Genomic DNA, 16,929 nt, shown 5'->3' on the forward strand with positions numbered 1-16,929 from the left:
TTGTTAGATGTTTAGAGCTTTTAGTATTCATATGATATGGTATGATAGTATTGAAGGTTTAAAATTTTGATTTCCATTTCTCTTTCAATATAGCATATTATGTTTGGTTTCAGCAATTTCAGTCTGAGTTTTGGGGTTTTGGTGAAAAAATGAGGAAAAATGAGAAAAATAAAAAGAATTAAATAGAAAATAAAGCAAGTAATATAACATCATCACAAATTTTAAAATATTTTACATATCTGAAATAATTGGATTTATTGTTTTGATTAATCTGGTTTAAAGTCTGTAATTACTAAAATATAGAATTATAATAAAGCCATTGAAAATTCTAAAATGTCATGCTACACATGCATTTAAAGTATGATATTGATTCAATTATTTCAGAAATCTACTGTCCAATATATATCTGATCAATACATAGAAAAGTAAAATGTGTATGTAAAAATTGCATGTGTATGATATTGACATTTTATTTATCGTTCTATCAAGTACCTTGTACTAACAGCTGAAGCATTATGTGTAAAGTTTGGTAATGAGAATGCATTTAGATATATCTCATCCAAATCTATATTGGACCATTTTGATTAATTTGCATGTAATACATCTTTATTGAATGTAAAAATAGTCTCATGAATATGCTTATTGCAATTTAAATACAAGGCTACCATAACTGTCACTTTTATCTTTGTTTAGATGCTTTCCATGTCTAGTGGAATTTCAAAGGGTGTTTCCTAGTTCTTATAGACTTGATTTGGAACAATTAAGGTGGGTCTCCAGCTTGCTAATCAAGACTTGAAATGTCACAATATGGGGGGCCATTTGTGTTCGGGTGGTGCACTACATACCAAAGTACACCTTCTTATCTACTCAAGATTTGCCAGCACAGGTGATACCCCATCAATATGTTGATACAAGGTGGTACTATATGGTATGGTCAGAATCCTTGATGCAATTTAGCCCTTTGGATTTCATGGCAAGTCTGCCAAAGTTTTGTTTCCAAGGATTTGATACTGATTTTTTTTGCATTGATATCAGACAAAAGGTAAGTTGAGTTGGCAGCCAGTTACCCAATCTTCTATATTATATTACCCCTTCAGTGTGCTAAAAGGCTTTTTGTTAAAGCCAAGGCACTCAAATACATCAAAAGTTAAGGCAAAACTGACCTCTAATTCTGACATTCCTCCAAGCAACAGTGGGCGATAATAATCTGGTGCTACAAGAAGTGTTGAATTTCCTAGCTTGGCTTGATGTCAATATAATGCCAGGGTCACCCTTGTCAATTATTTAGTCAGTTGAGTGTTATATCTTTAGTCATATATGTATTAAGATCTAATGACAGCTCACTGAATATCCAACATAATAAGCAATTTTGGTCAAAGACACTCAGCAGCAAACTAGACAGCCTGTGCAGGCAGTAGTCAGATCATTTTGACAAATAAATTCATAAAGAAACATTAGCCAAGAGCAAGCTATCATATAGCTTACTGAATAAGTCTTTCGACACATCATGAATCAGTTGAATTGGAGTCCAGATACAAAAGGATTGATGTCTAAAATGCTTAATGGTAACTGTTTTGACATATCATCAATTTCAAGGGTTTTGTTTCGCAACATGCTTGATGGGCAGGCATTTGTTGATGCTGAAGTTATGCCTTATCCTACTGATATTTTGCTACTTTTCATGTCTGGACTTTCAAAAACCCTCCTATGAGTCTTGGGGGTAAGAAAGGTGGTGGTGGCTTGTAAATATCATGGATGTCCCCATTCTTCCATATGATTTATATAACATTTTAGGTGCAAATTGTTCTCAAATCCTCTTGTAGATTGTTGAATCTTGAGAGACCTGCAGTGTTGATTTTGCAGGAAACTTGAGAGTGCCTCAGTGCTTTATGAAGGTCACCAAGATGCAACTTTTGCTTGCCATGTTCTTACTTCTAGAGACATATAGTCCAAGATATTTTCTTGAAATTATTTCAAGGATTTACCCTATGGTCCCTACCCTTATCTGTTTTCTTTAACTAATTGCTGGTTAGATTATTCATAGATTGGTTTTGACTTAATTCCTTCAGTTTAAATTAATCAGCTTTTTTTTAGTTCTGAATCTGACTTATCATAATCTTGTGTGATGCTCTGTTTCCTAACTAGGCTCCTTGGCCTTTTGTGGGTGGGGAACCCCCTCCATTTCTCTCTTCACCATTCTTCCTATCTCTTCTCTTCTTTTTTCTCCTTTCCATCTTTTGTCCCCTACTTTTATCCCTCCTTGGTAGTGGAATCAACAAGAATGATGATGCGGAATGGTGCAGCATGGAGACGAATCAACAAGAATGACGCTGTGGAATTGATAAGACCTAGTCTCCAAAGAAAGATGTAAAGAGAAAGCCGTTGAAGAACAAGCCAATAGAGTAGGGGAAGGAGGTGTTTGAGAAGAGAGGGAGTAGGCAATGGTGACAACAACTTGGTGGTCGTGCCAAGGGTTGTGAGCGTCAAGCGGATGGACCACATCCATAGGAGAGATTGCACCAAGGTGGAGTCATCATCAGAGAGGACCATTTTGCTAATGATGATAGCATGATTTAGGTGTGGGGGAGCTGGGGTGATAGGCTAGCTTAGATGCTTGCAAGGGCAATAGTAAGAATGTAGACTTCTAGGATCAAGCAAGTGGGAGGCCTGCCATGAGCTCCATGTTAGGGTTGATGAACACACATGGGTGTCGATGTCATAAAGCTTTATCTAGCAAATGCCTTGTTAGTGGACTTGGATCAACTGCTTTTGGTATGGGATGTTGTCAATGATATAGCCGGTTTATGCCAATTGCCTGTGAAAATTTGGAATTGGAGGTCATAAAAAATCTGTCTTTGGTTTTGTTATTTGAATTTAATTTGGATGATACGATTGGATATGAGATGTCTTAGTATGGGTTGGGAGAGGCCTAAGTTGAGGATGATTTGGTTGGGCGTTCTTTGTTTGAGCTAAAGCTCTTCTCTGTCTTTTTTTCCTCTTCTCTTCTTTTGTTCTTTTTTCTTCTCTCTTCTCTTCTTTTCGGTTTTCTTTTGTTTCTCCTCTTCTAAGTAGCTTGTCTTCTCTCTTCTTTGTAGCATTGGTTGATAGCACTACTCTTACAACAATGTTAATAAGTTAAAATTGCTGGTAAATTATAATCCGAATCAAGCTTAATGCAATGTATGTAGTAAAGTTATAGTGTGAAACTTTATGATAAATACAAAATTAATTGAAATAATATTTTTCAGGCTTATTTGTATTGCACATGTGCCAATAGAGTAGGTATATGAATCTCTTGAGTTTTTTTCTCTGCATCCCATTGAAGGAGTACCATATACCACAAGAATCCAGGCAAAATTGCTGCTCATGGTCTGATTACCTCTTAGCAATGTAATCAAAAAGGAAAAAATGGAAAAAGGGTTCCGTAGGAGGGCTCAATTTGTTTGATTTTATTTACGTACCTATCAGTAGTTTTCTATTGTATGCATCCCTTTTGAGTCATTATCCAACAAAGAAACAAGAAGGTGCATAGACCAAATGTGGAAGTATATTATTAATGACATAGACAGAAAAGAAGCCCATGATAACATATTTATTCTCATATGTATTGTCTCTACTATATAGAATGCAAGAGCTTGGTTGAAGCTGCTTCTCAATTGTATTCTCATGTCCTTAGTGATATTTGGAGTTGTCAATTAGAAAAGGAATCCAGAGAAAGGAGGCCCCTCGTTTGTTTGGTTGTATTCAGTTTCATCATTGCTTTCTTGCAACATGCTTCTATATCCACCCCCCTACTTCCAGAACATGCATGTGCATGCACAAACACACAACCAGAGAGATAGGTGGACCCTATTAAACAGATCCCACTTGATATGCTATTTTAGAAAGAAACAAGATTGTATATCAACAAAAAATGGGGTTGTATTGCATAAATTTTAAGACACGGTATGTTGCATGTTCTTGCTTTCTTATAAAAGTTATATCATTCTAAAACCAGCCTGTTCTTGCTCATGGTATGGTAATGTTCTGGCATTTATAACTCACTATTTTCGCCATCTTTCACTGCATTTTATGTGTGATTTGCTCTGCAGTAGGTTTCTGTAAAAGTTCTGCACGTGGGACCAGTATACTTTATTGGGGTAAGGTTCTTATTGGGTAATTTGGTTTTGAGTATCTTCTTTTGATTTCAAGGGGATTAAAGTTAAGAAGTTAATTTTGCAATGGAGCAGCTAAAGCGAACAAGATTAGTGACAAAAGAGTTTGAAGTTGAATGCCTTTACCTCAGAAAAGAAGAAAGTAGAAAAAAAGTGTTTGAAGTTGATTGCCTAATATCTAAGGCATTCAACTGCCCTTTCTAGTGTAGATTACCTATTAATTAATTATTTTCGAACTTATATAGTAGCATGATTCTTATCAATGTTGATATCATTCTATTTCTGGAATAAATATTGTCATCATGCTCATCATAGGCAACCACATGGTTCCTCCTTTTGGTGGCATAGGGAGTCAGTCCCCTCACAGTTGCATCTGGCAATTTCATTAGCATTTCTTCAGTCTGTATCCATACTTGTAAATACTTATTTTGGTCTGTTGATGGGCAGATTTATTCTTCCATCATTATTAGAAGTGTCTACTTTCTTCTTTGGAGTATCACTATCAACTTATTGACTTTTCCTTTTCTTCCCCATCTTTTTCACCTTTTTGTATTTGGCTATTGATTTACTATTTACTAATATATAATGCTTAACCTGTATACTAAATTTATCTTTTCTAAAAATCATTTTTTTAATGAAATATGCAGGACCATGTTGTCCGACAGAAGTATCTTGTAACATTCACAGTCGGATATGAACAGAGAGATAATATTGATGCAGCCATCAAGAAAGTAAGTGAACAACAAGTAGAATAAGGTTTAATAATTGTACCTACCTATCAACTTACAGTAGATGATCTGATTCTTTTGTGTAATTATATAGTTTTAGCTTATTTAATAATTGTGCGAAAGCTTCAATGTACTCATCATTTGATGACTCCCAATTTGTACATTCCGTGATGCTTATCAATGAAGAGGGATGGGGATTATGACAGGACCAAAGCAAACATCACACGTATTAGTGCATCTAGAAAACTACAATTTAAATTAGGCCCCACAGTCTTGTGACTTAGAATTAATGACAACAAGTTTCTGCTTTTATTATCTTGCATCAAGATTCAAGAATGGGTGAGTCCTCAGGAGAGGAATTCTCCGAAACTAATGCAAGAAGCTGGTTAACTCAGCTGGTTAGATTGGTTTTTACTTTCTATATGTTTATGGGTTTTGACCAATGTTAACTGTGTCATTTGGTTTCTCAATTAAACGAATGCTGATTTTCAATCAGGCCTGGCCTGACCTGCAAATTTGGTTTGTTTTTCAAAATGATGATTATAACATGGAATTTTAATTTTCATCTGTCCTTGTCCTCTTAATCTTCCATGCAGTTCTCTGAAAATTTCACTATCTTATTGTTCCACTACGATGGCCGGACTAGTGAATGGGATGAATTTGAGTGGTCAAAGCGGGCTATACATGTGAGTGCAAGGAAGCAAGCTAAATGGTGGGAAATTAGTATTGGAATCAGATGGTGTTTAATTTTTTATTTTATTGTCTCTGAGCATGGTCAGCAATTCACTGTTGCAGCATCTAACTCTATCTTATTTAAGATGGTATGCTAAATGGTTTTTGCTCCCCGACATTGTGGCCGCATATGAGTATATATTCATCTGGGATGAAGACTTAGGACTTGAGCATTTTGATGCGGAAGAGTAAGTTCTGGTTTGTTATGCAGGCATGTAAATTCTTTGTAATCTGCATGCTTGAGTCTAGATATCTCAATTTCTAGGTATATTAAACTGGTAAAGAAACATGGGCTGGAAATCTCGCAGCCTGGTTTGGAGCCAGACAGAGGGTTGACATGGCAAATGACCAAAAGGAGAGATGATCGGGAAGTTCACAAGTGAGCTTTGTAGCACTTCATGTGTACATGAGTTTGCTTACCTTATACTTTTCCTTAATGCCACCAATTTACTTTGTTTAGGTTGCTTGTTGTGTTTTAACAAATCAATCTTTTCTTTTTTTATTATTTTACATATGCTTTGTTACACTTGCAGGGAAACTGAGGAGCAACCAGGCTGGTGCCCTGACCCCCATTTGCCACCATGTGCTGCGTATGAAATCTAAATTTTGTTTCTCCTACATTTATTGATTCCAAGTGTCTAATTACTGGAAAATACCAATCCATACCAGCTATACCGGATCATACCAGTGAGCCCTGCATACTGATGCTGTACCAACACAAGTGTACAGCACTGATTCTTTTGTGCCAGCACATGCTCGCATATTTGTGTTGGTATAGCGCTGTACATTATTGATCTGTACTATAGTCATAAGGTACTGGTACTTTAAAACTTGGTTGGTTCATCTTTGTTTCTTGGGGATTCAAACCAAATCCATCAAGTCCAACTGTATGGTATATGTTTGTGAATCTGATAGTAGACATGTACAAACTTGGCCATATTCATTTTTGAGGACAAATTTGGTTTGGTCAAATACAGTATTGGAGATTATAAATGAATATTGAACACGTCAACATCTAAATGTTTACAAACTGAAAAACATACATTTTGGAAATTCCTTGTGAATTATCAAATTGTCCCAAAACGGATAGTATCAATAGAGCTAGTGTGCTAAGTTAGATTGCAAGCTATACAGATTAAGAATTTGAGGAACATTCAAGAAATTTGGATTCTTCTGATTCAAGAATCAAATTAAAGCATTATATTTTATTATTTGGTCCTATAGATTTTGGAAAACTTGATGTATAGGAAAATGACCTCCAAATAATATGATTTTGATGCCGTGTATTGCATTATAGGATGCAGATTTTCATTTTCCTCATGCTTGAACTTATCCTATTTTGATGAGTCCACAAGTTCAGTAGAATGTTACCAAGTCCACAAAAAAATATTATTGATGAATATTTTTTTGAATTTTTAGTTTCAAACTCAGATGTGAATATGGAAATTGATGCACCATCTAATACAGATAGATTTTAGCATACACAATTATGATCCTTTTCAATAATAAATTATGTAAGTAAAATTTTTGATGAAATTATATATTTATATCTAATTTTTTTAATTATGTAATCATTTTTATATTGTTTACAATAGAGGCTAGATCCTTTTGGAAAAAAGTAAACTTTTTGATTGATCCAATTTGTTATGTATCTGACTTGTTTATGCATATGATGGAACATATAATTATGGCAAAATCCAGCATGTATCTTTATTGATCTACAGAAAATGTGGATCTTGCAAACATCTTATTTGTGTCCTAGCTTTCAAAAAGCATCTTTTAATCTCTTATCTGATCTCTTGTGCAGATTTGTTGAAATAATGGCAACCGTGTTCTCTCGGGATGCACGGCGATGTGTATGGCATATGATTCAGGTGGAGTTGATCGTCTTCACCACTCACAAGTCAATTGCTATATTTCTTCATTTGATGATTACCTAAATTCCATACTTTGTTGCTGCAGAATGACTTGATTCATGGTTGGGGACTTGATTTTGCGCTGAGAAAATGTGTGGAGGTACTTTGTGCACCTGTTTTATCTAATTGCATTACATATTTACTTGCATGCCAAGCAGAGATCAGATGTATGAATTTGCTAGTTTTCAGAGGGATAATTATTATATTTACATTTTCTTTATGAGGTGCATCGTCAACTACTTACTTTTCCTGATGAGGATTGAGTTGCGTCTTTGTGTTCTCTATCTTGCATGCATTCTTCATTGTAGTACTTTGTGTATCTTCTCTTGGCTTTCCAGCTTTTACTCTTTTGACCAAAATGTTTCTATTACCTAATTTATCGACTTAGCCGGCTCATGAGAAAATTGGAGTTGTAGATGCTCAGTGGATTGTTCATGAAGTGATTCCTTCACTCGGGAACGAGGTAGGTAAAACACATCATCTATTGCTGGTGGCCGAACCTTCCAGGTAACTTGGCAAGCAGAGAAGGATAAAGCACCATGGGAAGGGGTATGTTCCGTGCTCTTACAGTCTTGACTATGTTATACACACAGCACCGTGGCCCTGGGTGGTGAGGAGACAACTCCCTATCCCTTATAGCCACATGAACTTCGGTAGAAATATGTGCGCCAAGGTCGCAGCAGATCTTGAATGGGGGGCTAACCAATCTGCAGTTGTTAATGTTGTCTTTGGCAAATCTTGTAGGTGAGAGAACGGTGTAAGAAGGAATGGAGAATGTTTCGAAAACGACTGGCAGTTGCTGATAATTCATATTACACGGAAAAGGGAATCATTCCCCCCAACACATCGATTCCCTATTTTTGATTATTAAGGTGAAGCCTAGACACACATTTTTGAAGCTAATTTGGTTTTGACCTCCGAGGAGCAAATTAGGTAGTGTGAGATGCAGTGTATGTAGCTACGGATAGATGTATATTCTTCCATAGTTATAGGATCAATTCCAAGCATGATTTCATTTCCCTTCTGAAGTTATATTGTGAGATGGATGCCAATGGTGGCGAGGGAGATACTTGAAACTGAAAATTATATCAAAGATTTTTTTTTTTTAAATTTTTTGGTTGCATGAACTGAAAACCAAAGTGATTAGCCTCCCAATTTACCAAGTAGCCTTTAAGTTTCATGATATACTGCATTCATCCAAATTTGCCTTAACCAGGAGATAATCACCACATCTAAACCAGACAATTAATTTTGTTAGGGGAGGGGACATTTAGTCCCACATCGGAAGGAGTCAAGGGAGTACTCCTACTTATATAGTCATGGGGGCCTTTGGTACCCTCAGGAGTGCTTTTTATAGCATGCGGCTCGACAGCCAAAAGCGTAGCCAAGGCGGACAATACCTTCTGGACTGGGTAGAGAGCAGAAACACTGCGGCTGTATAGGAATGGGAGCTCTCGAGGCCCATCGGTGTGGATCTAGCTTCCAGAGTTAGGTTTGGTGCCTTCTGTGGGATTCGATCCACTCCTTTCAACAACAGTCGTACCCCTTTGATTGTGGGGGCTATTGTTAGGGGAGGAGATATTTAGTTCCACATCGGATGGAGTCAAGGGAGTACTCCTACTTATATAGTCATGGGGACCTCTGGTACCCTCAGGATGCTCCTTTTATAGGGCAAAGCCGTGCGGCTCAACGGTCAAAAGCGGGGTCAAAGTGGACAATACCTCCTGGATGGGGCAGAGAGTAGAAACACTGCGGCTGTATAGGAATGGGAGCTCTTGGGGCCCATCGGTTTGGATTTGGCTTCCAACTCTCCAATGTCTTCGAGTAGGACCTTCTGAAGGTAGCTTTAAACTCCCCTTCACGTGCGCGTCCATCTCCTACTGATATCGAGGTCCTAAACGGCCACTGTGCTCCTGGCGTGTGTGCATAGCATGCCTCCACCGACGTCGAACCTCGCTGGGTCCGCATGTCCGAAGGTTCCTTGCATGCTCGTACATACCTTCGACTGTATTGAGGCCAACTATGACTCCCTACCCCTTTTGTGCACGTTGTCTTTCTGACCTGTACATCCGGCTACGACTATATTGAGGCCAACTATGACTCCCTGCCCCTTTTGTGCATGTTGTCTTTCTGACCTGTACATCCGGCTTCAGACAAAATTGAAGCCACTCGCAAGAGGCTTCGAAGTTTTTAGATGCTCACTATAGCTGATCTCTCCTCTGCAGGCTACTACTGCTCCCATTGCATGAACATGAGCAACACATTGTAATACTCGAGCGCATAAATATCCAATCCGCACATCGAATAGAGGAGAAAAGATCAAAGGGATAAGCTCCTTGCGCTCGCTCACATCTTCGATGGAATCAACGTCTTCCTCCTAAGGACCGTGCAACAAAGCCCCTGACACCATCCCCTTCAAAAAAACCTGTCGTGGGTCCTCTAGCACCCAGTTCGGATATGCACAAACTCAAGCCTTGATTGTCCTGACTCCGACCATGCTTTCTGACAACAGTTTAGTGTCATGCACGAAATGCATAGATTTCAGACGATGCCGAAGCTACCAGTTAAGGCCCCATGCTACCTGCATGCATGTCCTACACCGACATCAAAGCCACATGGAATAGCCTCGCATCTATTTTGTCGAGTGCAATTTTAATCTACTATGGGGCCTTTAGAGTCCTATGCTTTCCAAGAACATCTCAAGCATTGGCCTCTGGTCCAAGCCTCGACCGCCGAACCATCTCTTCAATGACTATTAGGCTTTAGCCAATAAATTTCATTTCGAATGACTTCTATTTCATTCACTGTATTTGAGAAGGCTGATAGTAAACTTCAACGTGCTCCTCTTGAATCAAGTTATTATAAAAGCATGGAGATGTGCATCAAGTGAAGTCACGTCAAGCTATTAAACTCCAAAGGCTCAGACCTAGGCCATTGTAAGAACGACGAACCACAAAATAAAGGGAGTCACATCAACTATCCAATTTAAGAAAAATAAATTGAAGTCACCTAACAAAGATAGATTGCCATGCAACAGGTATACTAATGGCAGAATTAAGACTAATCGCGCATTCTCAGGTGCTGTGTATAGATTTGTACTCCCTGAGCCTGACCCCAGTCAGGCCAGAGAGTAGGGGGTATATGTGTGGGGGTGTAACCCCAGCACCCGATCTATGAGTGAGCCCTGAGCATGTGTTGGGGGTTATACATCAGCTACATTGAAGACACAGATTAGAAGAGGACTCACGATAGATGACATATAGGAATATTATTGTAGTATCGGTTGGAGATAAATGAGCATGATCCCAGCAATAAATATGTCATCTTAGAGCTATGGGATAATTACTCTAAGAAGTTACCTAATGTAGTGTAAGTGGAGGTTTAATTTCAGATCTTACCAATCCTTACCTTCTAAACACCTCAGTGCGTAACTTATGTGGCCGATCTTGACTTCGGCCGACAATCTTATTTTGAACGGCTGATGTTTGCCTTGGTTGAGTCCTTATCCACTGGTCCAGAAGTGACACCCAAATATTAGATGCTGATCCAAGGAAAACCACGACTCAAGCTTCTTCCTCAAAGATCTTTGACCGATCCTTACTCCTAATCATATATCACTCCAATGACTATATCAAAATACCAGCGAAAAAGTTAACCCCCTTGTTGGGGATATTTTCGTACTGACCGAAGACATGAGATGATGGTCTTCAGCCCATATCTTAACTTCCATACCATTTCGGAAATCATTATGTTTCAGGCAATAAAGTCTATTCTAGCTGACTTCCACTCCAATCCACTGAACTAGGAAAGATTGATAGCAAACTTCCTCATGCTCTTTTCAAATTAGACCATTATGGAGATATCGGGATGCGCACCAGATAAAGTCACATCAAGCCATTGATCCCAAAGGCCCAAACTAGGGCCACTTGGGAGCTTTGGATAAATTGGCTACACACACGGCCTACAAGCCCCGCTATGGCTTTGGCCCCTGCATCAGCTATCGATCCACTCTTGATCCCAACTTTATCAGTGCACCACAACCCAAGTGGGTTGCTTCGAGAAAATTCTCCGTCGGCTGATCCTCCCTTGGTTGATCATTGGACTCCCGAGAATAAGGAGAGATCAGAGGCTCAACGTGCCACCGGTCAGACCAGCCCACCATCAGTGCTAAAAGGTCTTCATCGGCCATGCTGTCTCATCTACCTCATTAATTTCTGATTGTACGTCGCCCACTATGTATATGCCATGAGGATAGCCCTGGGCCATTTGAATTTGATAAGACCCATTAATGCCTCTTCTCTCCTCGTCCCATCCTGCTATGGGCCATGGGCAGCACAATAAGACAAAAGGAAAAAAAGGAAAAGGTGAATGACATAGAAAAGGTGGCAAGAGAGGAAGAGAAAGGAGAGGATGCACCCGCGCATCCTGCTTTGGCCCGCAGATATCTGTGCACATCCGATCTCACCTCGACCTCCACTCCTAACTTTGGCCATTGGCCCCCATGAGGTCTCTTTATGACTTGTCACGCCATCCACTAAAAAATAAGAGTAATCATGAGTGAGACAAGCCCCCCATACTCTCAGCTTCTAATTGTCAACTCATGCCATTAATAGGTGGAGCCCCTACATGCCATGAGGTGACATTACTAGGCACAATTCTCGAAGACATTCAATGAGACGCAAAAGATCTCTGACATCCTCATGCTCTCCCATGGCTCCACCTCCCTTATGAAAAGAAATAAACAGGAGATCCAAAGGTACGCCCCCTTTCTCTCTCATAAATGCTCGCTCTTCTCCTCATATTGTGGAAAAATCTGACTGGAGTGTTGGAGGGTCCCGGCCTGCCGGAGCTAACTCTGGCGTGGGTTATTCTTGCATTCCCGACCGCCGTCGACCCATCGGGCATCGCCCCGCTCCAACACCTCCGACCCAGGACGGATCCCAGCCGCAACAAATTTAATATAAGAGAGGATTCTAAGACTAGTGATCTTTGGTTTTTTCTATGAGCCGATAGTAAAGGCTTTAATTTGCCGTCCATCATTCCATGAACCCTTGGCACCAGAATAGGAAATGGCAACAATTTTTGGTTTGTTGGTCCAAGCGGTGATGTACAAGGTTAAGTATTTTGATCATTACAATTTTTGGTCTATTAGTCTATAAGCTTATCATTTCATAAAATCTATCTAGGAGTATGCAAGGACAGTGAAGAGCTAGTTTGTTTACCCAAAAAAATAGAAGGTTGAATCTGTTGTATATGATACTCATTCGCCATTAGAACCTATTTGAGAATATGTTGATTTGCTTTAGTATCTAGAATGTGACAATCATACTAACACAAATTAGTTGAAGATTGAAGGTGCTGATATTTTGGTGAGATATCAATATCCATAATGATCATATCAAAAGTTTTTCTTTTTTGCAGTAAAAGGAGAGAACAAAGAGCAGGGAAAAGAAAAGAAAATATAAATTCAAGGGAGCAAGCTCAAGATAGTATTTTTGAAGTAATAGTGAGCATTTTGCACTTCAATATTTCCAAAACAGCTTTACAAGGCTGGGTTGGTTACACCATCCACCATTCTCTGTTTTTCAGAAAAAAAAATGCTTTTTTTTTTTTGTTCCCTTTCTCTCCATCATTTCCAACAAATTGGCCCTATATCTTCTCTATTCTCTTCTTTCTCCTTTAGGGAACGAGTGGCTACTTGGTTTGGGATGTTGTTGTCATCATTGTCTCCTGGAGCATCTTGCTTAAAAGAAACTCAAGAACCCTTTCTAAGAAACAGAAATTTGGCTAATAGATTTCTGCTGATGGATTGAACAAGGAATCTTCACTAAAATGCAAGCTGCTCGATCTTGAGTTTTTCCTATTTAAATCTTGTGATTGTGTAAATTTTCCTTTTCTTGCTACTCTGATGAATATTCCTGCTGCCACTATGTAGTTTGCTTTATCTCCCATGAATATTGCTGTTTAAACCAAGAGGGACAAAAAAGGTTGGGAATGTCCACCCAGAACATAATCAGCCGTTGATCGGATCATCTTTTTGAAAAAACAGAGATCAAAGGTCATAAAATCCCCATTTAGACATCAAATGGTTTAATTTCTCCATACAAGGTTAGAAAAAATCAGTCTTGACAGTGGATGGATAAATGGGAGATGATGGTTCATCGAGTGGTCTGTCTGGATTGGTTCATAATGTTCATCCATATTGTTTTGTGTAAAAGCTCAGAGATTTTGGTCACCAAGATCTTACTGTTTTCTACAATTTAGTTGGCTCTATTGATGAAAATTGGGCGATCATAAATTTAAGTATAAAATAGAGAAAGAACAATCAGGTCTAACAAAGTAAATGACAAGAGTATTCAACTTTAAACCATAGAAAATCTACTGATGGGTAGGCTTCCCATATGACTTCCTCTAAACTAGAAGTCTTTAATTGGTAACTTATGAGACTCATCATCGTTAGCAATATTCATAATATTAGAACACCTGTAAGAGGAGAGTTTTCTGTTTTCCTTTTTGGCCCTTTGTTTGGATTCAGGCACATAGTAGCTATAAACAAAGATGCTTAAACTTTAACGCAGTAACAGCGAATATGGAGACTTAAATAGATACCCATATCAAGCGTGAAGAATAAATATTACCAATATTATGTGAAGTATCAAAATAAATAGATTTTAAGGAAAAAGGAACTTAGAAAAAAAATTATGTCTTAATTAGATTAAATGGTATCATTGTTGGCCCGGATAAAACAAAGTCAAATCTAATTAATCCAACCCAATTATTTTAAACAAAAAGGAAAAGTATAAAGAGAAGAACCAAGGTGAATTTTTATCTTTTTGTTTTTGATGCAAATCAAAAGTGCATTTATCAAATTTATTACAAGAATCTTAATGGGTGGGATCAAAAGTCTTCGTCTAGTCCTCCTTTTTCTTAAATAAGTCACATGCCATGCACATCTTCCATATGATAGCAAATAGACAAAGGAAGGCTCCTTCCTTTAACCAGACTGATAGTTTGATGGCTTAAAAAGTGGGTAAAGAAAACAAAACAAACGCCGTTGCCGGGGATCGAACCCGGGTCACCCGCGTGACAGGCGGGAATACTTACCACTATACTACAACGACGGTTTGGTACATTGGCCTTTAACAACTATTATGTTCAAGTGGTCTAACATACCTGAACTATGCTGAAATAACTGTGTTAAAGCCAAGAAATGTTTTCTTTCAATTTAAGTGAGAGTTTCAAGAGAAATTTTTGCTTAGATTTTTAATCTCTGTTGTTATAATAATAGACTATCTTGATTAGGGATGCTCTCAAGTTCAATCAAATCTGGCCTTCTATTCCATGCTATTCTGGTGATAGATTAAATCTAGTAAGGATTCAAAAAAAATCAAATATGCATCAATCTCATATCTAATAAAGGTCAGCTTCATCAAGGATCAAACATTATATCTTGAAGAGCTAATCAAACTAAATAATCTATATTTTTAAAAGTTTATTAATGAAATATATTAATATATACTATACAATTTAAATCTATCTAGCATAGGTACATGATTCCTATAATGTGTCACCAAACATCTTGTTAAATAGGATGAAGCTAGTTGATCTCTTTGTTTCTGGACAAACCATTTCTTCTCTCCATAATTTTAGTGTCTTTATATGACCTTTGAGTATTACATTATAAAACTATTAGTCATATGATGCCTTAGTCCATTAGAACCTTGGATCATAGCATCCATTATTTTATGAAATTTGCATGCATGAAACACTTTTTAAAATAATTAATCATTAGTTATGTTAATTTTATAAAATAAATTATTTTTTAAAATTTTTGAAGTTGCTATCCAAGCTTCACGGCTTATATGATACACCATGTCTTTATTTTAATATGGATACTATATCATTTTGATGGTTTTCATATTAGACAGCTTGGTTTCACCCGTATCTAGACCTATTAAACCATGATACTCTCCATCAAGGATATAGTCCAAGATATGATTTTCAATGCACAGGTTTGATGGAAAATTTATTGTCCCCCAAAATACAATAAGGTGTCCTGTCATTTAAGTCAAGCAACAACTTGCAAATTTGGGCACTTAGTTCACATCTCTACCTCTAATAGTGGTTTGTGAGATGGATTGCCAATGAAGACTATTTAGCATACTCAAGTGCTAATGCAAGGTCTTACATTAGGGAAGAAGAAATTCTACAAAGTCATTATCCACCTCAGCAATGACATTTCTTATAGTTGTGAACATATCTTGAGTACCTTAGTATATTCAATCCTCCTTGTAGAGAAACTTTATCCACTTAAATAAACACCTCAAAGCACTCATGGACTCTTTTATAACTCAATGGCTAATGTTTGAACATACTCTATACTATTCATGTGATCATGGGAAAGGAAAAATTCAAATGTTAATCCAATCAATATCTACAATTTAAATGTAGATAACCTCTAGGACATAACTATTCTCGCAGTCTTGTTAGCTTATTATCCACAACTCAAGTTCCAAGAGGTGGCGTTGATCTCTAATAGCAATCTTGATCCCATCTAGAAAAAGAAAAAATATTTTTCAACCTGCTCAACTTAGATCTTTCATGAGAGTAATACAAAAATAAGATAATTAAGAAAGTAGGATTTTGAATCATCTTTTCTTTCATTACAGATAGGTAAAAATGCTGGATAGGTCCTTTGTTTATGCTAGTGAGGTCACATTATCCAAATCCAAGAATGATTCCACATTTAATTGAAACAAGGATTAGGAGGAATGTGGGATAAGTTTCCTGTTAGTTTTTCCAATCAATGTTTACAAGCCCGTGATATAAGGCCTCAACTAATACCAGCAAGGTCTATCCTTTTTAGATCCTAGGTTGGACTTCTCTCCTAGTTGAAACTAACATCATCAAAATAAAAAATATAAATATTATTATACTTATACAAAAGTTAGATGTTGATTCTTGTTTCAACTTTGCCTTCTAGTGTATTTGTTATAGCCCAAACCAAGCCCAAAGCCCAGCCCAGCAGATCAAAGCCCAAAAAAAAAAAAAAAAAAAAAAAAAAAAAAAAAAAAAAAAAAAAAAAAAAAACAGAGCAGGAAGACTCCCGATCGGAGTCTTCCTCTTCTCCGATCAAGAATCGGAGTCCTAGGGCCATTGAAAGACCCTAGGACGAGCTCTATAAGAACCCTTCCCCTCTCCTCTATGGGTAGACCCTGCAGCCACCGATGATTGCCGGAGATTTTTCTCCGATTTTTCCGATTGAAGCCGCGGCCTCCTATTCTTGTGCTCGCCGGAAAACAGAGGCCGAAGACGCCGCCGGAGCTCAGGTAAGGCTCCAACCTTTCTTCCTCTCCTTCTTCCGTTTCCCCTCTGGCCCCAAACATCATTGTCGGTCAC

The 16,929-nt window shown here is 37.8% G+C and overlaps 2 non-coding genes across 7 annotated transcripts; one reads left to right on the forward strand and one right to left on the reverse strand.

Moving 5' to 3' along the window:
• Window positions 1-1,750: 1,750 nt before the first annotated feature.
• On the forward strand, window positions 1,751-13,079 carry LOC105033384 (uncharacterized). Of its 6 annotated transcripts, none has more exons than XR_012136025.1 (10): window positions 1,751-2,524; window positions 4,802-4,885; window positions 5,479-5,568; window positions 5,678-5,802; window positions 5,880-5,993; window positions 6,148-6,204; window positions 7,422-7,488; window positions 7,577-7,630; window positions 7,919-8,079; window positions 8,275-8,413. It is a non-coding gene; the product is annotated as an uncharacterized protein (transcript). The 6 variants fall into 6 exon arrangements; XR_012136026.1 differs by having other exon boundaries at window positions 7,947-8,079; XR_012136028.1 differs by lacking the exons at window positions 7,919-8,079; window positions 8,275-8,413 and adding an exon at window positions 12,952-13,079.
• Window positions 13,080-14,579: 1,500 nt separating this feature from the next.
• Window positions 14,580-14,651, reverse strand: TRNAD-GUC (transfer RNA aspartic acid (anticodon GUC)). The gene has a single exon. It is a non-coding gene; the product is annotated as a tRNA-Asp (tRNA).
• Between the last annotated feature and the right edge of the window lie 2,278 nt (window positions 14,652-16,929).

This window comes from Elaeis guineensis, chromosome 12 (assembly GCF_000442705.2).
Source record: "Elaeis guineensis isolate ETL-2024a chromosome 12, EG11, whole genome shotgun sequence".
Lineage (NCBI taxonomy): Eukaryota > Viridiplantae > Streptophyta > Magnoliopsida > Arecales > Arecaceae > Elaeis > Elaeis guineensis.